The sequence below is a fragment of the Acinonyx jubatus genome, chromosome A1 (assembly GCF_027475565.1).
Source record: "Acinonyx jubatus isolate Ajub_Pintada_27869175 chromosome A1, VMU_Ajub_asm_v1.0, whole genome shotgun sequence".
NCBI lineage: Eukaryota > Metazoa > Chordata > Mammalia > Carnivora > Felidae > Acinonyx > Acinonyx jubatus.
In genome coordinates, this window is record NC_069380.1 from 157,597,106 (window position 1) to 157,622,110 (window position 25,005).

At 37.0% G+C, this 25,005-nt stretch overlaps 1 long non-coding RNA gene across 4 annotated transcripts in view; it reads left to right on the forward strand.

Annotated features, from left to right (window-relative positions):
- The first annotated feature begins 699 nt into the window (after positions 1–699).
- The window catches only part of LOC113593339 (uncharacterized), a 308,036-nt gene continuing 283,730 nt past the window's right edge, over positions 700–25,005 (forward strand). For all 4 annotated transcript variants that reach the window (XR_008299829.1, XR_008299827.1, XR_008299830.1 and 1 more), the window contains exon 1: positions 700–1,238. This is a non-coding gene — a long non-coding RNA (uncharacterized LOC113593339). The remainder of the gene's footprint in view (positions 1,239–25,005) is intronic.

Below are 25,005 nucleotides of genomic sequence, written 5' to 3' on the forward strand. Positions count from 1 at the left end.
TCTTTCCATCACCCAAAGAAAGATGAGGTAATCTACTTTTTCCTTGCCCCTCCTCTCTTCTGTCTATAGAAACATTCCATTTTGCACCGTTCCTTGGAACTCCTTTTTCTTTGCTAGATGGGATGCTTCCTGATTCATGAATCATTGAATAAAGCCAATTTGATCTTCAAATTTGCTTAGCTGAATGTTGTTTTTTAATAAAAGATATGTGTGTGTATGTGTATGTATGTATACATATACATTAATAAATAGTATATTCATGTATACTTTACAAAAACTGATCATATTTTATCCGATATTTGTATTTTAAATTCTTTAACAAAAATATCCTAAACACATTTTCATGGAAAAATGTGTCTCATTTAACAGATATATTATATTATATATTATGTGTAAATACTCTATTTTTTCTTGGTTCTAAATTTTGCTGTTAAAATTTTGTGTTTTTATAGACTGATAATCTTTGTGCATAGTTACATATTACACAAAGATCAAGTCCAAAAACAAAAAAAAATTGCTGTGTCAAAGGGTTTGTGCATTTTAAATTTTTCATGGGTTTTTCCTTATTGTCCTCAGCCAGCAGGAGTATGTGAAAGTACCTCTACTTCCTCCAAACTTATAACTAGATATTATCAATCTTTACAATTTATACTAAAACTGATAGGAAAGAGTTTTGCTTTGTTTTGAGTGTAAGTTGATTTGTTTGGTTGGTTCTCTTCTCACAATGCAATTTAATATTATATGTTGAACAGCTTTTTATGTTTTCTATGAATTGCCTGTTCAAATTTTACATCTTCTTTCTAATGGGCTATCTATTATTGTTTTATAGGCACTGTTTATATATTATGGGCTAAAAGATGACTTGCTAAAGATGTTTGAATATTTTCTGAGTCTGTTCTTTGTCATTTAAATTGATGTGAGTTATATTTATCATTCAAAAAAAAAATTCAGTGTCCCTAAGCATATAGATTTTCTGAGCTTTGTGGTTTTATATCTTGCTTAGGAAGTTCTTCCTTAATAAAAGGTATGCAGCACCCCCAAGCCCCACCCTTATCCATGGTTTTGCTTTCCTCAGTTTCAGGCACCCATAGGCAACCAGTCAACCACAGTCTGGAAGCAGATAATCCTCCTTCTGACCTATCATCAAAAGGTTAATATTAACCTAATGCTAGGTCGTTCACCTTGCTTCATCTCATCACATGGGAATTCTATCATCTCACATCATCACAATAAGAAGGGTGAGTACAGTACAATAAAATATTTTGAAAGAGAAAGAAAAACCACATTTGTATAACTTTTATTTTAGTATATCATTATAATATTTCTATGTTATTATTAGTTATTATTGTTAATCTCTTACTGTTCCCAATTTATAAATTTACCTTGTCCCGAGTATGTGTGTAGAGGAAAAAACATAGTGTATATATAAGGCTCAGTAATGTCTGCAGTTTCAGACATCCACTGGGGGTTTTAGAATGCGTCCTTCATGGATAAGGAGTACTACTATAAAAGAGTCTCCATTATTTTAAGTTTAGATCTTTCATTCATTTGGCTTCTGTGTGTGTGTGTGTGTGTGTGTGTGTGTGTGTGTGTGTGTGTAATGAATTATACAGGCATCTAAATGATTTATTTACTTTATTTCAAACAAATTACCAATTAAGATAGATTTTAGAGAATGAGAAACATTTTATAGGACAAGTCCTCTTCCATTATTTTTCTTTTTTTTTATGTTTATTTATTTATTTTATGAGAGAGAGCACACACAAGCAGAGAAGGAGCAGAGAGAGAGAGAGGTAGAAAGAGAATCCTAAGCAGTGCAGAGCTGATGTAGGGCTCAAACTCACAAACTGTGAGATCATGACCTGAGCCAGTCAAAAGTCAGACGCTTAATCAAGTGAGCCACCCAGGCTCCCCCATTTTCCATTTTTTAAAATAAACTTTTAATCCACCTCTCAAGGTCGTACCCTCCAAACAGATATGCACATAATCCCCCCCACACACACACATACCCTCACTCTATAGATTAAATTCTAAATACAATAAAAAAATCACTTATATCAAATGATGATGAATTAATCTATTTATAATGTTAAGTCCTCCTATTCAGCACCGTGGTATGTTTTGCTATTAACTCAATTTTGATGTTATGACTGTCAATTATTATGATTTTCTTTATGTAGGTCAGATGTGTTAGTAAGAGGTATTCGTGTAGGCAGTGGCTATCTCATGATATCAGAAATGGGAGAAGGCAGCTCAGAGCCATGCAAATGGAAACTGTGTAGAAAAGATTAGGTAATATCTATGGCATTGACTGTTAACCCCAGGAATTTTTAAAAGCATGATCACTAAAGGGTTTCTTGTAATAGTTAGGCCAAAAAAAATGCAACTATTTGGAGCTAAAAAAAAAAAAAAAAAAGAGGGGGGATTACAGGGACTAAATTACAGCTGTGGTGAGTTAAAACTTTCAGCCAGTTGTTACCGATAGTTGCTTTCAATTTTTAAGTCACAACCCCCCTGATGTTGTGCCCTCCCTCTCATGTATCCAGTGGCAGTCCACATGGAAACAACCACCTGGCTTGTAAAGTCTCGGGCCACTGACTCAGCACCAACGGCAAACATTTCCATTCAGTTCATTCTGCTGCTTCCTAGCCCCAGTTCCGACACAGAACATCAATATTAAACTAATCTTTCAAGCACCTGGTACAGATCTTAACTCCTAATTACTTATTACAGTGTTTAGGCCCTTAGTTTTCTGTTTGAAGGATTTAAAAAAGTGAAGAAAGGTTTGACCACAGGAAGAAGCATCAAACATTAGAGAAGCAAGCAGAACTCAGTTATGTTTTAGAAGCCATTGGGTTGGCTGAGTGGTGATACCTCTTGGATCCCTAAAAAATCCTGTTTATAAAAACTGATTCCAATACAGAACAAAATTAACTATTTTTGTGATTTTCACAAAGGCTTGCACAAGGGATTTTATTTAAATGCCAGTATAAGTCAGCAAATGTGCTTTAAATTATCCAGTATTTTCTTCCCCACTGAACCTTTTCAGACATAGACTGTTGAAGGCACCATTCCAGATTGTTTTATTCTGTGCCATCCATGTTTTTTTTTAAGTTTCTAAAAATTTTGCAAAAATAAAAAAACTTGTATTGGACTTCCTTGTAAGGGTGCCTGGGTGGCTCAGTTGATTGAGCGTTCATGGCATGATCTCACCACTCCTGGGTTCCAGCCCCACGTTGGGCTCTGTGCTGACAGCTCAGAGACTGCAGCCTGAGGCTCCCTCTCTCTGTGTCTCCCTTTCTCTCTGTCCCTCCCCACTCACACTCTCTCTGTCTCTCTCTTAAAAATAAACATTAAAAAAGATAAACTGTGGTACATGCACACAATGGAATTATTTGATAATAAAAAAAAGAGTCGTCAAGCCATGAAAACACATATTACCATGTGAAAGACGTAAATCTGAAAAGGGTACATACTGCATGAGCCCAGCTATATGCTATTCTGAAAAAGGCAAAACTTATAGAGATAATAAAAAGATCAGCAGTTGCCAGGAGCGCAGGGGCGGAAGGAAGAATGAATAGGTAGGACACATGGTATTTTTAGGACAGTGAAACTATTCTGCATGATACTGTAATGGTAGATACAGGATATTATGCATTTGTCAGACTCAGAGGATATATAGCACAAAGAGTGAACTCCTGGCAAACTAAACTTCAGTTAATAACAATCTGTAAATATTGACTTTTTGATTATTACAAATGTACTACACTACCGCAAGATGTTGGAAATAAGGGAAACTAGGTATGTATGAACCAGCAGAGTGGGACATCTCTATGCTTATTGTCCAGTTGATCGGAAATAAGGGAAACTAGGTATGTATGAACCAGCAGAGTGGGACATCTCTATGCTTATTGTCCAGTTGTTGGAAATAAGGGAAACTAGGTATGTATGAACCAGCAGATGGGACATCTCTATGCTTATTGTCCAGTTGATCGGTAAACCTGAAACTGCTCTAGAAAATAACATCTGTTAATGTCAGAAATGCAAAAAATAAAAATAAAAAGCTTAAGGTAAAGTGCAGCGTTCCCTCAAGCACATTGTTCACTACAATTTGAGATAGTGAGATAATTTCATAACCATATTTAGAATTCTACAACTGAATGCACTGATGATCTGTTTCCTACCAAGTTTTTTACAATAATTTATCCAAAAATTTCCTTCTGGGTTATCTTTAAAAAAAAAAAAGGAAAAACAGAAGAAAATGATGTATGAATCAATTCACGAAATTGGTCAGTTCAGGAAGGTACAAACAGGAACAGAGAAGAGATCATGCCTGAGAAGAGATGCTTTGGGTTGTGTTTAGGATATTTCTCATTTCAGAGTCTCCAGACTTGCTGCCATCAGCTTTGCTCCATTTATATTATAGATATTAAACCAAATTGTCCAGTTTAAAGTCCACTGGACACAGCCAAAACACTTCAGGCAGACTGCATATTGGGAATCTGCCTCTCAGCAGTTAGTGCTGAAATCTGGATGGTAATGACTGGTCTCAGGCATGTCTGAACTGGTGTCAGGAAAATGGATCAGGATCCCAGAATTCATCTTTATATAAATAAACATCACAGTAGATGTGAACGAGGAATACGAGACTGGGAGATGAAGTGCAGTGCAGGTTGTTATTTCATTTAAGAGAGCTGTCATACCGGGGATTGGGTCTGTGTAGTACTGAGATGTATGTTCCCAACAATGTTCCTAGCTCTATACCACTCAAAAATAATGAGGAGAATCTTTTCCCCATACAGCAAGTGGCAGAGCTCAAAAAGGAATGGCTGATTTTAAAGAGACATTTTTTTCTCCTTCACAAAGCTTCTAAATGTTAATATGGTATATTCCAGAAGTTTTATCTTTACAACATCACCCTGTGTTCAATTTCATAGCAGGGGTAACAAAACAGACAAAATATTTTTTAAAAATTAACAAAGAAAAACTATTTCTTTTGTTGCAAATCAATTTTTAATTTAACTCTCATAGTATTTTGCTCTCTTATCTAAGTTTATTTTAAAATATGAGATGGCTTTGTTAAATTGTGCTGTCTTAGCGCTTGGGATATAGGCTTCTGAGGAATGAAAATTAAGATGACCAGATATTGTCTTCATTATAATAACAATGTCACTTAAGTTTCTGTCCATTAACTTGAGGAACCTCCATTGGATTGCAATTTCAGGGTAGCTATTGTTTTTTTCAAAAAATTCCAGAATCAGGCCAGAAGTAGCCCAGAAGAATATTATGCCCAAAGTACTCTGTAACAATAATGTACAAAAAGATTAACACATAACTTTAAGGGATGCTCAGAATTTTTTTTAGTCAAATCCAGGGTGCACTTAATTGTTCTATACATCCTAAATGAAACTAGTTTTTAAAAAGTCAGTCTTAAAAATAAATCTCAGATCCTATATGTTGGTGCAGACTTTAGGAATTAGTCTAAATCTCGCCAATTCCTTCTAAACCAGAGTTTCTCACCCATGGCCCTGGGGACATGTGTTGGATAGCCATGTTGTGAGGGGACTGTCCTCTGCATTACAGGATGTTTAGCAGTACCCAGGCCTCTACCCACTGATGCCAGTATCATCCTCCACCAGAGTAACATTGAAAAATGTCTCCAGACATTGCAGTATCTCCCCCCGGGGTGGGGCAAGGGGAGGAGGTAAAATTCATCTGAATTGAGAATTATTGTTCTAAATCTCCCCCAGTGCTTTTCATCCAGAATGTGCTTGAACACATGTAGAGATAGGGAAATTGCTATAAAGTGAGGCTTTCAATTCAACATTTGTAACTTTGAGCTACATTGAAATCAAGGTGACTAAAATGTTATTTGGGTCACTGCCCTTCTCTATCCAACGCCTTCTACTCCCCCTGAAAACAAACCACGCATCTTTTGAGATTCAGAATGAAGGTACAATCTTCACGAAGCCCTTCCTGATCTCTCTTCAAATTTACAAGTGATTCTTCTCTCCCAAGTGTCTCTCCCAAATCCCTTTCTTTTCTTCCTATCTTCCTTCTTTCTCCCTCACCCTCCTTCTTTCCTCTCTTTTATCAAAATAATAATAATAATAATAATAATAATTAATAATAAAGTACATACATAAACTCCTACTATGTGCCAAGCACTTTTCTAAATTCTGGAGTTAAAATACAAAGCGAAGTAGACGAACCAACATCCCTCATAGAGTTTATTTTCTATAGTGAACATGGAGGGAGAATGACAGTTATTAAGATAGTGATAAATTCTAAGAAAAAATAAAATAGAAAGTGAAAGAATTGAAATTTTATAGAGAATCATCATTGTCTCACAAATCATCAAGATGGTGTTTTGAGAAAAGATAGGACAGAGGTGTGGGGTGAATTACAGCTCAGTGTGATCAAAAAGCATGGCAGCCTGAAGGAACAGCAGGTGTAACTGGAGAGTTGCACTGTGTTTCATTCTTCATACACATAAGGAGAAAACACAGAGATGAGTTTTGGTTATCCACACACTTCTTGAAATATAAACAGTGCTCAAGATATTATTTTAATGAATGCAAACATTTTTATTTACCTTTTCCAAACACAGGTCTCCTAACTGCAAGAGTCAGAAAGTTTTACTAACTTCAGACTTCTTTAATTTGGAGCTGTATGAAAATGTCTTAACATATATATGCTTTAGAATTCTTATGGAATTCTTTACTATCTACCTATGCATCTATCTCTCTATATACTTACCTAACAGCATCTGTCTCTATATCTACTTAACAAAAGCAAATGTAATTGTAACAAACCAAAATGGCTTACGTTAGGAGTCTACTATTAAGGTTGAAGTCTTTCATTATTTTGCTTGCTTTTTTTTTTTTTATTGTTCCACCAACAACTGTTAAGGACTCTCAGTCAGGTGTTACCACATGTGGTCTTTCTTCTGGCCTGGGTTTCTCTTGCTCTTAGGGTGTTGCGTTCTGCTGAAACTTTGCATCTTGCTTCTTAAAGCAGAGGTTGGCCTGATGTTACCTGTTTCTTCTTGTATCGAGGGACTTACAATTATTTGTGAAAAATCTTCAGCCTCTCCATCTATGACTGGTTCACTCTAGAGAGTAACAGTCTTTCTGCAGTAATTCACTATGTGCTCACCACAAAATCCTGTTTGCTCCCCGAGACCTGCTTTCCTTTCTCCCTTTGTGATTTTGTTAGAGACTCTCTCTCTCCCTCTGCTTTCAGTCTTTGTCTTGTGTGCCACTGTTGTCCATTCGCCTGCCCCACAGAAATGTGAGGTGTGTCATGCACTGTGCCTTCTGGGCTGGAAGAGGAAGTTCCTGGCTGATGACAGAGAGGCAGTAATTCCAGTATCCATCCCACGCAACACAGTATCTGTCCTTCTGTGCTGCAACGCTCCAAGGGTTTGGATTCCCAACCAATTAAGATCCTAGCAGGAAACTGATGCCACACAGCCTGGAGTAATTTGTAATGACTCTAATAAAGGAAATATTTGCAAATATATGGTCAGAAAGTAAGGGAATCCCCAAGTGGAGTGTAGTACTAAAGGGCTAATAATGTGGGCCGGGTGGGCCTGCAGGAGCAAGAGGAGAGAGCAGTTACTGTGATTTGGAGAAGGCTGACTGACAGGGGCTGTAGTCTTTGGTCACACAGGCGGGCTGTGGCAATGACATCCAGGTAGGAAGCAGAAAGGATTCATACCTCCCACCTGTCAGAGAGCAAGGAAGTCTATCGATGTGACTGCAGAGACTGGGGCACAGCAGTACAGAGAGGGCTGCAGTGTGAGCAGCAGATGGAGGACATTCAGCACATACAGTTACAGCACCCCACCCCTTCGGTCAGCACTCACACCTCACAGGTGGATTGTCCCAAATTAAAATACTCAGAAAAGTTATGTTATAAACTATGAAAGCTAACTGGAATCCAAGTAATCAATCATTTAATCACTAAAAAAAAACAAAACAAACAAACAAAAAAAACCTCTAAGCATATGAAGAAATTGATGTTTGCCCATCCTATAGTGCCATTTCTAAGACAGGAAACCAGACCTCCCAACCTACAATCAATGTAAAATATTCTCATTTTAGAAGCAAAAAGAAATCTAAAATGGCAAATGGATGTTAGTCCATGTTGCAGTATGTGGGGTGTGTGTGTGTGCATGTGCACATATGTGTGTGTGCATATGTGTAGGTCTCTCTCAGTCAGTAGATAGAGGTAAATGAGTCGATATCAATATAGATATTTATCAAAGCTGGAGTGTCGGAAAGCACGGATGACCTTTCAGTAGGTGCCACCAAAATGCACAGGCAGAATTTCAAAAGTTTAGCAGAGTTCCATTTAATCACCACAAACATACTATATGAATTCAGGACATGGGGATATTCTTCTTTTTCAGTTGAATATCTTTATACTTCAAATTCAGTCCACGTTTCTAGTAATTTTCTCTCCTTTATAACATTTAAAACAATATTATTATCACATCCTTATTTCTATCCCATCAAAAAATTTTGACTTGAATATAATTGCTTCTAGTCTTTAGAAGTCTGAATTATTTGCATAACTCAAAAAGCATCTTATTTATTTGCTACTCTTGGAGAATAGTTATTAACATGTTATTACATTTTTCAGAAAACTTAAAAACTAATCACCATGTTTCATAAGTTTAAATGTGTGAGGTGGGGACATTTATGAACTATGTTAAAACCTAAAAAAAAAAGAACACTTGAAATGTTATTACCTTTACTTGGCAACACACAGTTGTTACTATAAATATAAATTATTAAACTGTGATCAAATTCCCCTTTAAGTAGAAGGAGAAGAGCTATTTGTCTCTACATGAAATAATTCCAAGTTATTGTGGGTTTTTTGAGTTTTTATATCTACCCTGTATAGATATTTGGCCTTCTGATGCATTTCTACGTCACGAAATATCACATTTTATTGTCAGGCTACCTGATTCTTGCATCACCTTCTTCACAAACTAATACCACCAATTTAATTATGCATTTATTCAGTCAACAGTATTTGTTGAATATATTCTAAGGAAACTTCGAGGAAAGACATTGAATCAATATAAGCCATTTTCCAACAAAATTGTCCAAAGATAAAATAAACTGCCTCAAAGTATATAAATTTCCCATCACCGGGTATTTGGATACACTAAGCCATCAGCAGCAATGTCAAAAAAGAGATTTTAGTATGACAAAGGCATGTTGTCAGAAAGGCAAATTTGTGCTATTTTTCCAAACATGAGATGCTATAATTCTAGCTATAATTATCACAAGATCTACCCTATCTTACTGCCATAGACTTAGTCTACTTTCCTAGCTTTTACATTGCAATTTAGCAATGCCTGAAATACAAGTATGAGATTGTTTAAGATGGTTTTCAGCTATTACAAGTTGAATAGCTTTCAGCTATTACAAGCTATCTGTTCAGAAGTTAAGTGATACTATATGCTATTCAAGAAATATTTCATATTTTTTACTCTGCTAATAAATCTTATTTTACTCACTATTCGATCCCAGAAAAAATACTCAAGAGCAATAGTGTGTTTTGTTTGATTCAAAACCTAAATTAAATTCTAAAGAGAAGCCCCCAGTTAGTCAAATCACAATTCAACACTTCCATAAATGTATGACTGACTATCGAGGAAAAGGTTGTCGACCTCCATTTTCTGTGCTTGTGAAAAGATATGACTTCTTTTCCCACAAAATTTTCTTATTCAGTTGCTTGTCAGAATTATGGATATGTGATGAGCCCTAAGAGTGAGAAGGCATCATGTAAAATAGAACTTACCTTGGTGTAAGAAGCTAGAAAACCATGTATTGGACTCCAAATGGGATCATTCAGGATCATTCACTCCACAGTGACTATGGGGTACCCATCTCGGCCAGGCACTCTTCCAGCATAGACAATTCATCATTGAAAAAAACATGCAAAAATCTCTGCCCTCAAAGAGTTTGGGTTTTAGGCAACGGAGTAGAAAATAAGCAAGAAAATAAACGAGGTAATTTTTTAAAATTTAGTATGTATTATTTAGTAATACTAATGCTAGAAATAAAGTGCTAGAAATAAAAACCAAAAGCAGAGAAAGAGGATAAATGTGTGTCTCTGTATGTTACATGCTCAGAGGAATGCCAAAATTTTAGTTATGCTGCCTAGTATATACGTCACCAAAAGAGTGACTTTTGAGTCGAGACTGATTAAATGAAAGATTAGCCCCATGGTTATCTGGGGGGAAAATCATCTGAGACATAAAGAAGATGAAGTATGAAGGACCTGAAACAGACCTTCCTAACAGCATATTTGAGGCATAGCAAGGAGGCCAGTATGGCTGGAGCACATAAAGTAAGGCAGCATGGTAGGTCACATGGTTGAATCATGTAAGGTTTCATGGTCAGAGTACGAACATTTGCTTCTACACAGAGTGAGATAAGATGTCACTGGGGACCTCTGAATGAAGGAAAAACATGATCTGGCTATGTTTACACAGTGTCACTCTGGCTGCTCGATTGAGAATAGACTAAAGGGAGATGAGGTGGAATGAAGGAATGCTAGCTAGTAGGTATAATATTGATGCATGGGCAGGATAATGGTACTTGGACCAGGGGAATAGTAGTGGAAGTGGTGAGAAGTGGTTGAATTATTCCACGCATTTTTGAAAGCACTGCTGACAGATCCAATGTGAAGAATGAGCATCAGCATGAGTTCAAAGATGACACCAGGCTTTTTTGGCCTGAACAAGTAAGAATGGAGTTGTCATTAACTGAGACTACATCAGGACCTGAAACTTAATTTGGTTGACATTGAATCGTCAGTGTCAGGCATCAAGATCCCATCAAACTGAGGATAATCCAAAATATACGTCAGCATGTTATATGTTTTAATTTATTTAAAAAAAAGTGGCAAAGTAGACTCGTGTAAACCAATGGGTACTACACAGTCAACAGGATGAAACAGAAAATAATGGCTATGGGGGAGAATTTGTAATGAAGCAAAACGACTAGCGATCTTTACCTCAACATGTAATTATGAACATTGCCACTTAGGCAGACTAAAACGTTTGATTAAAATTAGCTATTTTATTTCCAATTAGTTCCCCATCAGTTAGACTTTTTCGACTGTCCATTTCCCAGCATTAACAAACATGCTTCACTAAATCTTTGCATGCATTCTAGACCATGTGTATAAAAAACATTCCACTATGTAGTTCTTGGCTTAGACTAAGGGTTCACTCTGGGGAAGTTATAACTAATATGGTCACTTTTTTCCCCCTGGCTCTCTTTCTATGTCTTTTTTTTTTTAAGTATAGTTGACATACAATATCAATTCCCAGAGTACAGCATAGTGATTTGCCATTTGTGTACACTCTGAAGTGATCACTGTGAAAAGTCTAAAACACTTTTCTGATTACTACCAAGCCATTTAACTGGTACGTGTAAAGTAAAATAAAAGCACTTACAAAGTGGTTTAGACTAATTTGGTGGCTGTGAAGTATTCAGAACACTTAGGTTGAAGGGCATCTCAGGAGGGCAAATGATGCTCCTTTTATTTTAACTGCCTGAGTTAAGCTCTCCAACATCTTGTAATGCTATTCTATTTCCTGTCACTGGTAAAGATTTATCACAATGAATCTGGTGAGATAATCCCTGGAATAGTAATAGTCATTATGAAGCAGTTTCATTGAAATGTGTTACAGAATGGTGACCACTTATTTCTATTTGTTGCCAACAAATACATGAGTCTTTAATTGACTGAACGACAATAACACATTTCTCCTTCCTTCCCTCAGCACAATCTGTTCTGATTAGGGGAAAAATTATTAACAGTGTTCCGTGGTGTCATGCTCCACTGGAATACAACACTGGAAACAATAAGATGTAGGCCTCTTCTCCACTGGAGGAGATATTCTGTCTTCTTTTTATTGCTTTTGCTTGCTTAAAACATCACTCGTTATTAATGTCACACTTGGGATCATGGTGACCTCTCTACAACTCTTCCAGCAGATGCAGCCAGGCTATGACAAAAACAAAATCTCAAACACAGGAGTATAATTCTATTTTGCATACAGAACAGCTGGGTATTAACTGCTTCAAAAGATTCCGAGTGTTCGCCACTTCAAGAGAAACCTCTCTCTGAAGGAAATGCCTCCGTGTGTTATGATTGGTGAAGTGGCCGAGCTGCTCTAAATGAGATGGATTCCGGACTGCAACCTTCCTCCACAACTTTCTCCACCAACTGCCTCGGGCCTGAAGCTTCCTGTTGGTTTCACATTTGCTCTCCATTTATTTCATTTCTTGAATTTCACTCCTAGGGCCAAAATTACATTTTTGTCTTTTGGGGCTAGAATCGATTCACTTTTTCTCCCTTTCCAAGCATGTTTCATTAAAACACAATGTTGATATACCTCCATGAGGGAATTAAATCTGTCCTCTACAAATTAAAGTGAAAATGCGAGATGGGACTGCTGCTGGCCTACTGAGTCTTCTTAACGTCCCTTCTGTCTCACTTTTCTTTGCAAACATGAATTGAAAAGCTTCTCTGAAATAACAGTTCCTGTATATGTTCCCGGGTATACAGATGCCAAAGGGAGTATTCAATAAATATGCACTGGACTCCTACTTTATATGAGACATTATGGTAGGTGCTAAGGTAAATACTGAAAGGTATCAGAATGCCTCCTGTCCTGAGAGACCTCCAATGTATTGGAAAGTCTGAGAAAAATAAGTCAACAATGGCATTACAAGGGCATTCTGGGTGCTGGTGAAGTGAGATTAAATCCGTAGAGATCATAGCTTATTTAAAGCACATTATAATATTTTATACACTTTCACATTTGATCTGCATGATAGCTCTTTGCTGTCATTAGAGCATGTGCTACTATCCCTGTTTGGCAAACAAAAAAACCAAGTCACAGCGCCTTACTTGCAGAGTAACTACTAGCAGAAACAAGGTCTCCTGAATCTTTGTGTGTATGCTGTTTAAAGTAGATAGATAAAAGATTCTCCTGGACCTCAAACTACAGCCCTGTCACCTTCATTCTATAAGTTTTTTATTATTATTGGAATTTGAAACAGCTCTGTATTAATATCTTAGTTCTTTTTCCCTGGGAAACAGGCTGTGAGACAGATAAATACATGCAAAGGTTTGATGGGGCATACCCTTGGGATCAACATCTGTAAGGGAATGAGAGAAACAGGAGCTGGCAGAAAGAGGAGTTGAATTTAAATGCAGTTGCTACAGGCAGTTCTGATGCTCCTTCTTCAAAGCTGTTCCCTGTTGAGGCAGCGGTGTTGAGTCTTTATGCCGCCTCATCTACCAGTCATCGAACGCAAGATGCTCTGTAGAGACTGAGCCTTGGGTCAGGAAACTTTTTATAGCTACTGCGATTCCCAGAAAGGTATTCAGCTGTGAGTAGCCTGCAGCCAGTTACTAGAGAAGTGAGCAAACTTTTTAGAAGTCAAGGTCTAGCTGGTGCCTCACAATCTCTGCTACAGCTAGTCAAGAGAGGCTAGGTTAATGCTATGAAAACCAATTAAGCTCAAGATGCCAGTGACAACACAATACAGGTTTGTTTCTTGCTCACAGGACATATCCAATGAACATTAGGCATTAGCTTTCTTGGGCAGCTGTCCTCAGGGCAGTGGCTCAGTGATCTCTTTTTGTTTCTTACCATTTCCACACATGGTCTCCACAATTATGCAGGGCTTTTTACTGCCTCATTATGAAAGTGACATGTCACTTCTACACATGGCTTGTAGACTAGAATTGGTTACAGATCCCTGAAAGAGGACTGGGAAATGTGTGCTTTTTTGTTCCTAGAAAGGAGAGAAGCAAATGAGGATCAATGTTAGAAGTCTCTCCGTATACTCTTTTTGGATACCAGAATAAATTACACTAAAACATTAAAACATCAGGTAATTAATTAGTAAGTACTTCCTGATCATGGTAACAGTGATGCATTATAAGTTTTGACAAGTAGTATAGCAGGACAACAAAGCATTAAAAATTTAGATGGGAGCTGGGGCACCTGGCTGGCTCAGTCAGTTAAGGGCCCGACTTCAGCTCAGGTCATGAACTCATGGTTCACGAGTTCGAACCCAACTGTGTCAGCTGTGCTGACAGCTTGGAGCCTAGAGTCTGCTTCAGATTCTGTGTCTTCCTCTTTCTCTGCCACTCCCCTGCTTGCACTTTTTCTCTCTCTCCCTCTCAAAAATAAATAAACATTTTTTTTTTATTTAGATGGGAGAAAAGATGATCCCATTGGCAAAATAAAAGAAAGTAATCAAGGCAGACGTGATTGAGAGTTACATTGTTAGCCTAAATACTGTAAGAATGTAGAAGACATACATCAAAGAGAAGTAAGGAAAGACTTCACAAAAAAAACAAAAATTGAGTTAGGCCTGAAAACTAGAAACCTTATAGAGAGAAGAGCAGTTTGCCTCCACAGTGAGAATAAGGTCTGCATCATGATCAATCTAAGAATTTTTAGATGGTTCTTTGTTCTGAAAGTCTCATGTTCTCAAGGATATTCTGCCCTAATTAGTGCAAAATCATTCCTTAACATGAGGGAGAGCTGATAAATGACAAAACAACCTCTCACAAACCAAGAAACAAGTTGTTGAACAACAAAAATCAGTGAGGTGCAAATGTGCACATAACAGAAAGCACTTTGCTAAAATTGCCTGTTGAATTCTTACTATTTCAAGACCCAAATTAAGCTGCTAAAGTCATTGGTGCCTGTAGTGCTCATCCCCGAACACCATCTGACTTCACCCCTTGAGTAATTCATGGCATGATCTAATGCTACTCCCTAAAGGATCCCCCCCAAAATTAAGCAGTCTAATCTTTTTGATGGCTTTTTAAAAGACTCCTCTCAGAATATGTAGTAAAACTTCATACACTCATTTTTGTTGAGGAAAGAGAGCTGAAACATGCACCTGCTGTGTTTCAGTTATGTCACATGTTCTCTCACTTAATCCTCACATTCCCTGAGGTTGAACAAGTTTATCCCAAATGCCAATTTTATATGTGATGATATTGAGGTTTAGAGAGTTTACATCGCTTTCCCTAAGGCTAGAGTTAGTTACATTGCTTGCCCAAATGTAATTCAAATCTATGTCTGAGATTCCTCCTCTTTTCACCATGAAATTCCAAGTAAAGTCAGTAATTCTATCAAATTTAGCCTACACAGGACCCCAGAATTATTGCAGAATTTTGCATGAGATGAACCCTGTTTTGAATTTTAAAGTAATTCAATTGCTAAAGTTCTCTAAGTGTTTGCACCATATGTCAATCTTAGGCCATGGACTCTCAGAAACCACATTATGGAAGCTCAGACATAATTCACTCTGTGGTTGTCAACATTTACTCCATATTAATAATCTGTAAGAAATTAAGCTAAGACCACCCAATCTGTGGGCTTATTCCTTCAGCTGTTTCTGACCTAAGCCATACTCATGGCAATGACCATAAGATTGACCATGCTGTGTTCTATTCTCACCCTACTGGATAATGCAGGTCCTTTTGAACACTTTGAAAACCACATGCTTTCAAAGCATCTGCCCACATTACTATGCAACAGCAGTTTTCAATGGACCATGCTTGAGATGAATGGAACTCAGGATATGTCTATCACATATAGCAAGGCACTAGAGATTAATGAGACCAGATGTTCTTAGGAGTCCTGGGGAAAAAGCAATGGAATGTTGCTCTGCTTTTACTATTGACTTTCTCCCTCTCTCATGTTTGCTGGAATAGACAGTATAGCTTAATCAAGTACATAAGCAAAGCTGCTCCAAATAATTCAGAAAGTATTATATTTGAGTTGCTAGGTGACCATATAAACAGTCTGGGACCCCAGCGGGACATTCCAATAATCTGTTTATCAGTTAAATAAGTAAGTAGGTAAGTAAGTAAGTAAGTAAATAAATAAATAAATAAATAAATAAATAAACATATAACATGGGCAATCAACAACAAACAAAATAATTTAAGAGGAGAAATGACCCAAGTGACACCAAAACTGTAAAATTTTAGAAACTCCGTATGTGTTGGAGAGAAGAGAAAGAGAAGGCATTAAAAACAAAACTGCAGACGAATTTGAATTTTGAGCTAAAGTAATAAATGATCCCAAGCACTGATTTTGTTCTTTATAGAGATCCTTTGGTAAACACCACTGTATTGACCTTGCCCTTGACAAGATGGCCTATCCAGAAATTCTTAGTGAGAGGCATCTCACTCCTAAAGCTCCAGTTCCATCAAAAATAAGGCAAGCCACAAAAGTGCTGAGTCAGAGAAGCTATCAACACTTGCCTTTCAGTCTCCTGCACAGCCTAGAAGCCAAAGGGAAGACTAAGCGGATGAGGGGGAAATGCAATCATCCCTCTCACCAAGCCATCAAAATCCCCTCTGTGGTAATCACTGGGAAGCTGCTGGGAAAAAAAACATTTAATCTAAATGTAAAACGGAACATACTGCTGACCGTCCCGGCTTCAGTCCACTGAGGAGAAACATGTCATCTTCTTACCTTTTCCTTCCCTGGAAATGAATCTGTGTGTTCAGCTTTGAAACTCATCAGCACACCCCTGTTTTCACTTTCCCCACAATAGATAAGAAATCTGTAATTTTGACTGAGAACGAGCACCTTGCAGACATGATGATTTGTGTCAGATAATGCAATTGGTTCCAACAGTGTGATGTGAGATCAGAAGCAATGTGAACAATCAGTCTGCAAAACAGTATGTCTTCAGGTCCAGTGCTGTCTGTCACTGCATACAGAAAACAGCTTATGCATAAAACAACTCTGACCACAGATAACCAGCTCCAACTATGATGTTCATTTGTTGATGCATCATATGATAGTTGCCTGAAAACAGAGAAGTCGGCCGACAAGGAGTCTACGTTTTCTGTGTGAAGAAGTTTTGGGATATTAGTATGTATTAGAACGGAAAAGTACATCTGCAATTGAGGGGGCAGCTTCTCTGCTCAACTTCACAGCAATGTTAGGAAATTCATCTACTTTTTCTGCAAATACAACTTTTTTTTATCTAAAATGTTGCTTTACCCTGTCACAAGAACTAAGTCACTAAAACTTTTTATATTCTCTCTCTCTTCTCCTTAATAAAAGAAGTTTTCCCTGAAGGAAGTCTTTCCCCCATTCTGTGGCTTCCTATCATGAAGTTACCTTGGTGTGACAAGCCTCAACCCTATCCACTTACTTGAGACATGATAGATACTGGTATAGTTGAATAGAATGAACTAGGCCCAGCGGGCTCAGCATCTCCTCATCATGGAACTGAGTAGCCTGCAGAGGGCCGATGCATTCTTCTGATGCTCTGTTCTTACTCTAATCTGGGCCAGTCTGTCTACATGCAGAAGACTAACCTGAACGAAAAAGATTCCGTGGCTGTGAAAACAACTCCTCTCTACACTCTCTCCCATTCTTTCTCTTTCCCCTGTGTGTGTTTGTGTGTGTGTGTGTGTGTGTGTGTGTGTGTGTGTGTGTGTGTGTATGTATGGTGTTTGTTCATCCCCCATCTCACTGGCTTTCCCACAGGCAGAAGGAATTCTCTGCAATGCCTTCAGGATCAAGTGTATCAAATGTCATGTCCAGCACTCCTATGATATTAAGGGTGGGTAATTCTAGGGTCCAATATTAGAAAATTAATTTGCTTTTCACACTAAGCCACATCTTGCAACTTACCTTGATCAGTAACATAGGTAATATTTAGATTTCTTATCTGGCTAAAACTGTATTAAAATGCCAGATACAAAATTTGTGACTTTGATGAATGATATCCCAGTATATGTGGTCACATACATTAGTTCCCTAAATTTGCTTTGCTTTGCTGCCCTTCAGACCATCAAACAGAGAACAACATGAATTGGTGCTGGACTCACTGTCCTCTAAATAGGATGGCTGTTTAATTCAAACCAGAAAACATTGAAGAGTTATGGGGGTAGGAGATGAGTTAACAATGCCACTATAACAAATGCCATACACCAGGGATATTCCAGGAAATAGGACCTATTGGACCCTGCTTATATGGGGCTCTCCAAATCAAAATTCAATGTATTTGTCCTTTTTGCCTTATATTTTTTCTCTCCTCTGAAGGAATTTCTAATGCAGCAGGATACCTTAAATGAGAAGCTCTGTTAGCTCTGTTAGTTTTATTAACTCAATGCTGTTTTACATAGATTAAAATATCTATACCACATCTATGTCCATGCATTTGTTTCTGTCCCTCACTTTTCTCTATGAAAATTCCCTAATTCCCTAGTGAATACTTTACTTGCTAAGAGGAGCATTTTAAAGGCAGGAGTTCCCATGCAATATTAATATACAGCCCCTCTCCCCATCTGAAAGTAGAGTGTTCCTATGAAATCTTTCATAAGCTCAAATGGAGTAAAGCACAGAAGCATTTACCATTTATTCAATGTGAGCATTCAGACTCAAAAAATAACCCCTTTTAGGCTTTTTTGATACCTTTAGACACATCTTGCTAAAGGATACATAAAATAAATCGAGATAAAGCACAGATGCTCACAGACACAGCTCAAAGTTTTGGAGGCTTGTTGCTGAGTATAGTTCCCAGGAAAGAAGTTTGACAGTGATATTCTTGTTGCCCGGGAGAAGGTGGCCTCTATAACAACTCACTGCACTAGAAACATTCAGCACTATTTTTGCTTCTCACCTATTTTTGTGGTAAAAGTGAAAATTCTGTCAGATTTCTTTCATTAGTGAAGACAGACACTAATGTAAGTCTTTCATAAAAGCAGAGTAGTGTAATACAAACTTTTGAATAGTGGGGGATACCTATAACTGAGGCCCAAATTGCTTTGTGATCATCATTATCTGGAAAGCTGTCTCAGTTCCCCACTCCATCTTGAAGTTAACGTAACTATCAAGTGTGATTTTGAGAATATCAGTTCCCATTATTCCCATCATTCCCAAAGAGACAATGTCATGAATCCTTGCTCCCCTGAAGAGTTGCATTTTGATAAAGTGGACTTCAATATTACTTGAGGTCTTAAAAGTCCTAAAAGATGTATTAGAAATTCAACTCCAGGGTATTTCCACCAAACAATTAATGTTTTGTAGCACAAGACTGACAAGAGTTCCCCTTTTATATCAGGAAAGCAAAAGCAATGAGGATTCTAGGGCAATGGCATATTATTTCATTTTCCTTTCCCTCTCAGGAGACTCAATTTACTTAGAAAATTTCTAGGGTATCTGAAACTCATAAAAGTTATTTTCTGCTATCAATGACGTTCCAATTCTCTCTTCTAAGAAAAGGTTGATATCTTTTAAAAAGAAAAAAAAAGACTTTATATTTTCATGTCGTTGAGAAAATTTACCTTATTTCATAAAAATAAGAGTTGTAAGCCTACATAAAGGTTGGTAATCTAATGATTTCCTCCATCCTTTGGATGAGGAAGAAATACTTTGGATAGAAATATTGTTTTTCCATTGAATTAAAGCTGTAATACCAATGTGTAAAGGCAGATTGTTTGGATTCTGAAGAACTGATATGCTGTGGGATGAAACAAATCTGTCTTTAAAATTATTTCCCCATCCCCTATGAAAATTTATTTTCTAGATAAATTATAAGCAACATCATTTAACTTACCTAGCATCAAAACCTTATCTGATGGAGAAGAGTAGCAAAATTAAAAATAAGGTATATAAAATTTGTCCTGGCTCAGTTCTCTCCATATTTTCCCCTGCAACAAGATTATCATTTTATTTCTTCTCTTTATTGGCACCATTTCATATTTTCTCTGATTTTAAGGAATAATTATAAGCATAAAAGTGAAACTTCTGGCAACTTAAATTTTATGTAAACTTTATTTATGTTTTAGAATAGTTTTATAAGTCTGTAAATATTGTAAATGTAGGACAGAGAATATATAGTTTCCCACATGTTAAATATATTGGTACATTATAGTGAACTAAACTCCATACTTTCCTAGATTTTTTGTTGTTTATTTATTTATTCTGAGAGAGAGAAACAGAGAGAGACAGAGAGGGAGGGAGGGCCATAGGGATAGGGAGAAAGAGGGAGAGAATCCCAAGTACAAAGTCACAAACCATGAGACCATGACCTGAGCCAAAATCAAGAGCTGGATGCTTAACCAACTAAGCCACCCAAGTGCCCCTTTTTTGCTTTTATTAGTTTCTAATACCCTTTTTTTCTGTCCCAGAGTCCCATCTAGAAAATCACATGCTGTTTTAGTCTTCTTGTCTTTTTAACCTCCTCTGCTCTGTGACAGTTTCTCTGATTTTCTTTGTTTTTGATTACCTTAATGGTGTTGAGGACTGAATGTTCCTCAATTTGGAGTTTGATATTTTTCTTGACTGCAGTTTTGAGTGTTTGAAAGGAAGATCCCAGAAGTAAGATGCCATTCTCATCACATCACCTCAAGGGTAAATACCAACAACATGAGTTATCACTGGCAATGTTAACCTTGATTATCAGGCTGAGATAGCATTTGTAAGATCTCTGCACTGTGGTTAACACTCCTCCTTTTTCATACTCTATTCTTTAGAAACAAGTCACTAAGTATAGATTGTGCTAAAGAAACAGGGAGTTAAACTCCACCTTCTTGGGGGTAGTTGAATTATTTGGTGTTCTTTATAGGAGATGTAGCTCTTTGCTTTCATTTATTTATTCCTTCAATCATGTATTTATATCATGAAGGAATCATGGATATTTATTTTATAATTTGGGTTACAATCCAGTAAAATGTTATTTATATTGCCTCTCAAATTGTTTTATCTTTCACCATTGTAAGCTCTATCGGTTGCCTCCTACGTCCCTTTCGCATACCCACATCATTTTGTTTTGAGCACTACCTTACTTCTTGACATTGTAATATGCTTCAGGCCCATCTTGTATATAGAAGGGCCCATCCCTTCTATAGCTTTAGGATCAGCCAATTCCCCAAGGAGCAATGGTTTCTTTTACTTAAGAATGGTATTAGTAACTATGACTTTTGCCCTAGTTAAGCTCAATATTCCCAGAGTGTCACTGCTTCAAGGCCTGCTCAGCACGCAGGGCTAAGAAATACATGGATATATGCTAAGATATATGTCTCTCTATAAGTATATTTGTTATCAGTTTGTATCTATACTAAGCTAAATGCGAGCTCCTACTGAATTCAGTACGAATTTTAATCCAGTACCACAGAACTCAAACTAGCCTTACTCCCTTACTTATCTGTAACTCCTACTCCAACAGTAAGAAACTCCTACCAGCATGATCCTTTTACTTATTTGTTCAACCTCATCATATGTGTGTAATAGTTTCAGAGTTATTAACATGTACCCACTTGAGAAAAAAAAAAAACCTTTAGTACCTAGAATACAGTGTTTGTATATTTTCAAAGTCAGATCAGAGTCTTTTTCCTCACCTTCAGTGAGACTTCTGTCATACATATGTAATACAGTTAGTTTTCTGTCACATTCCACATTCTATCTTGAGACCTCTGAATCTCCTGATTTTTTTAAAATCTATATACTATTAGGGTACACTCTTTGGTGCTGTAAAGTCCTAAGGGTTGTGATGAACATCTAGGGGCGTATGGGCACCACAACATTACCATACAAATTGGTACCCCTACCCTAAAAAAGGAAAGAAACAAAAAATGAGGTAAAGGGAGAAAGAGAAAGAAAAAGGAGAGAGGGACAGAAGGAAGGAAAGGAGGGCAGGACTTTAAGTAAGTTAGTCATTGAAATCCATGATCTTACTACCACATTTCTTCAGTTTTTTTCCATTAAATCATTTTACCAACTGAGACATTTCAGCTGGATAAAGTCCAGTGTGTCCTTTTCTTATATACAATGCTTTTATGGGCTGTCATTCACACAGGAAACCTTTCTTATGGTTGATCTAAAGAAAGCATTAGATGGCAGCCAGAATAATGCATCTTTTTCCATGTTAGATGCATTGTTTCTCTTACTTAGTGCCAGCCCTAGACAGACTGTACTTTCAACAAATAAAATTTTGTACAAGCTGTCACTTCAGGGTCTGAAAGGATTTGTCTCTTTTAGAAATTAATTTCTAACCTCAAGATTGCAGTTTATATCACTTATATCTTTTTCTTACTAGAATACAGAAGGCATCTGAGGCACAAGAGTAGGTGTTTTGTGCATACTGATCAAGCCAATCGTTGTGGGTTATCAGTTTTTCATGTATACTCTAATGCAGTTGGACTAACAATTTGAAGAGCTCAACGATTATTCTGTTGGAAACTTCTAAATGACAGAGACAAGATAAAAAATATATACTGTAAACTTATGGGAAAACTGTCTTTGGACAAAAGAAAATTAGAACTACAAAATGGTACAGTTTGTGCTAGTCCTTAGTTGTGTGATTTTTACTTTTACAACTCAATGGGCCTAAAAATATCTTATCAACCCATCACCAGTAATAAAATTCAATGACATGGATGGTTGTTTACAATGAATATGTCAGGCAATCCCATATGTAAATGCTATACACATAGCCTTGCCAATTAGTTTTAAAACTTAGTTTTACTCAATGGAATGACTATGAATTATGCACGTTCTCCTGTCACTTGGGCAGCTACCTTAGATAATTCCATGTACCACGTGAAAAAGCATTCAGTGAACCTGTGTTACTAAACATAGATTCTTTCTTTAAAATCTATGTTCCCATGCCAGGCATCAGAGTGGCTCTTGCTACTGGTCCCTTTAATTTCTTGCATTTTTTTCTTCAAGTAAAATTCACGGCATTTCCATGTTTCCCCAATCCCCTCAAATTTTTCATGACAGGAAATATGCTGATTCCTTGGGAATATTTTGCAGAATAACTATTTCCCTTCTGCCAAAGGAAGAGCTGAAAAATCTATTAGTTTAAAAACAAAAGCACACTAGACTGAGCGCTAGAAAAGTTTGTTTTAAGAGCTTGGTCTGCTCCAAACTGGCTAAAGAACTTGAGGCTAATCACACAACCTGAATGTTTACTTTTTATCTTAAAAATATGAAATTTGAACTAAATGATTTTGAATTTCTTTTTAATTCCAACTTTCTAAATTTTAATGTTTTATCAAAGTATAGGGATTCCGTAAGTAAGAAAAGATTTTCTCAAAATGTGTTTGCTAAAATAATGCTTAAATACGTTACGTTAATGTAATGTAACACACATTATTCATGAAAGGGGAGACACTTATCTTGCCTCTGTTCCTACTTCTCCACTATCTCTATTACAACATGGCCCTAAAGGACATCATCACTCAGCAATCAGTAATGAAGTGGAGCCCATTTGGTCAAGACACTCATTTTCTTTTGCTTTACAACCTCTTTTGTACTTTGAATTCTTACATTTTAGAGATACAAGTTTTCTATAAGTATAAATGATTCCCATAAAAAGGCAGGAGACATAGAATTTATTTCTTTTGAAATAACATTGTCAATAAGGTTCAATATTCAAAAATGGTGTAAACGCTTTACTTGAAAATTTAAAATAGCAGGTTATTTTTTTGGGGTGTCAGGCTGGGGGGAATTGCCTGAAAATCCCAGGGAACAATTACTGTTTGTGACTTGGAAACATGTCATGTCCTGGCTCTAAATATTGAGTCTAAACGATACTACAACAATTCGCCACATATCCTGAATTGCTGAGAGCCATAGCCTTGATGGGATTAACTGCCTCATCTCACATATGTCTTTTTCAGTGTAATATCAGTGTAGTAGGGGCCCTTTCTCCCCCAAGTGACAGCATGTGCAGGTAACCCATACAGTATTTACAACCACTCCTGATCTTTTCCAAGAGGATCAAAAGAATAAAAAACAGTTGAGGATCAAGTAGTCTGACGAACTGCAACTAGAAAAGGTAGGGACATTGTGGAACTTAGTAGTAGCAGTGTTCAAAGCATAACCTCCATATCTTCCAGAAGAGAAGACAGTGGGCTGATAAGTTGTGCATCTGGAGTATTGAATAGGTGCCCCTTGGCTGTTCATCAGCAAATGAGTGGGTAAGACCTGACACAGAAAGCTATGGGAGGTGATAGCCTTCCATAAACTATTTAAGATAGAAAGAGGAATACTGCATGGATTTGAAAAAAGTTTAATTACATGTATTTTTTAAAAAGCCAAAATCATGTTGGGACACTTGGGTGGCTCGGTCAGTTGAGCTTCTGACTTCAGTTCAGGTCATGATCTCATGGATTGTCAGGCTCTATGTTGACAGCTCAGAATCTGGAGCCTGCTTCAGATTCTGTGTCCCCCTCTCTCTCTGCCTCTTCTCTGTTTGCTCTCACTGTCTCTCTCAAAAGCAAATAAACATTTTTAAAAAAATGTTTTAGAAAGCCAAAATAGTGTTAAGAAAAATGTAAAACTTGCCTTCTACAACCAAACTCTAAAAGCACATGACTATTTTGAACTATCAAAAATGAGCTGGAAATAAATCATTTAGGCAACGGAAATAGGATTACTGAGTTTAATATAGCTATCAGGAAATTGTTTTTTTATTATCTCAAAACTAAATTCTGAGTGACACAAACCTAGACTGAATGCAAATATATCAAATGTGCAATCAAATAAAAATGCTATAGCTTCACAGAATATTCTTGTTGGCACTTACCTTTCCCAACCTACATTTAATCAACTAGAATTATTTTTAAAGAAATAATTTATTGCAGTGAGTAGATCCCTTCCAAGTTCAAATCTCCTGGGCATGAGTAAGGTCCCCATCACCATGCTTATTTCATGTAGAGCCTACCAGTGTGGCCTGCTTAACACCAGTGCTTATCTCATTCTGCCATCAGAGTTCTCTCATTTAAGAGTGAGAGGCTCTTATGTCCCACTTTCCTCACCTCTGAGTCTAAAGCAAAGCACAATAGATCCCTTTACATTTTGGAAGGACATATTTAAAGTTTCAAAGTTTAAATAAATAAATAAATACGGAAGCAAGCAAACAATAAGTAGAGTAGGAGCTATAACACACTTTTAAAATC